Source organism: Odontomachus brunneus, unplaced genomic scaffold (genome assembly GCF_010583005.1).
Source record: "Odontomachus brunneus isolate Ranch 3 - 2012 unplaced genomic scaffold, Obru_v1 Obru_scaffold_187, whole genome shotgun sequence".
Classification (NCBI taxonomy): Eukaryota; Metazoa; Arthropoda; class Insecta; order Hymenoptera; family Formicidae; genus Odontomachus; species Odontomachus brunneus.
Window position 1 is genome coordinate 139,141 of NW_022639637.1, and position 1,741 is coordinate 140,881.

Sequence of the window (1,741 nt, forward strand, 5' to 3'; positions counted from 1 at the left end):
GTGTCCAAGTGCACCGCTCCCGGCTTGGCCGGCGGAGCGCCGAAGTTCGGCAATCTCCCCCGACTACCAGTACACAGACCGGTGGGAGTGTGGCCGGGATCGGGGCATAGCGGCGTCGCACGCCGCTGTCATCATTCCCTGGATCCTGGCCACTTCATCCTCGATGGCGGGCCGGGTCCTCGGTGTGGGATCCGGCTCCATCCATGTGGCCGCGAGTAGAGCGGCCACCAGTTTGTCGCGGTCGAGTTTCGCGAGAGCTTATCTGCGCGGTCGGGCGCCCCCCTAGCTGCGCCTCTGGAGTACCTCCTCTGGAGTGGCGACTAGCCGGACCATAATGTATCTATGGTCCATGAGGTTTTCCCCGCTGGTGACCACCCTCCAGAAGGTCACTAAAGGAGTAATCTCTATAACATATGTCAAGGTCAAGGTCATTGAAGCTGCCGGCCCTAAAGGGGAGTTTTACCCGTAAAATAGCGATTGAATTTATTGATTATAGTTAACGTTACTACAATCTACAATTGCAAGCGGTGATTTTTAAGTTAAAATTTTATTTATATTATCCTCATCCACATGTTCACGATGAATGGTCATCAAAGCGAGACCAGTGAGTCTTGTTTGTCCAATAATAGCTTTTTAATTTTTTCAATGGTTACGTTCAGCAGAGAAAGCTGTTTTGTAACTGTTGTAAAATTCGTGAATCTGACTGCCCTTATAGAAATATCATACTAAAAATCATTGATAATTACTTATTATCCAGTATTTTTAATACTGAAAATAAGTAATTATCAATGATTCTTAGTATGATATTTCTATAAGGGTGGTACATGCTCTTGGATTTAACCAAAAAAATTAAGAGGATATCTGAATCAGATACACGAATTTTACAACAGTTGCAAAGCAGTAATCTCTGCTGAGCGAAGCCAATGTCGAGAAGATACGTTCACTTGTTGCTATAGAAACTGCCAAAGTAGCTAATATACGCAAATTTGGGAAAAAATTGACATCATAATGTAGCAATATTTCAATAATACTTCAATGTAGAAGGAACGCTTTGTTTTTGGTCCTGGCTTTTGTGCCATTTTGTTTGCCACAAATCCTACTCGCCCTGAATAATAGCATAATTATTAAGAAGATCTCGGTAAAACTCGATCACGGGTCTTAAATCATCGAATCCTTTTCGTTTTCCTTATAGAAATTTAATACTGATAAGTGATAATTTGGCCAGTGATAATTACTGTCGTTCAATAATTTTATTACTCGTACGAGTAATAAAAGTACTATTTATTACTGGCCAATTTATCACAGCCAGTGATACTTTTCTATAAGGGTTCTTTAAAAAATATTGTTGAAATCAGCTTCTGCAAACTCATAATATGTATATATATATATATATATATATATATATATATATATATATATAAGGTGTAGTAAAAAGAAATTCATTATTTTTGCATGAAATTGAAAGCTTTATTTAGCATAGTTAGAATGATCCGATTTAGGTCAAATATGCACCGTTTTGTTCGATAACTTGTTACCATTTTGAAGGTAATTCCATCATGCCTCTCTCATAGAAACCCTTGTCCCTATTGGCAAAAAACTGGGACAGTCGATTTTCACAAGCTTCTCTTGAGGCGAATTTTTCACTAGCAAAATTATTCGCCATAGACAGGAACAGGTGGTAATCACTTGGTGTCAGGTCCGGACTATAAGGTGGATGCATAAGAACCTCCCAACCAAGCTC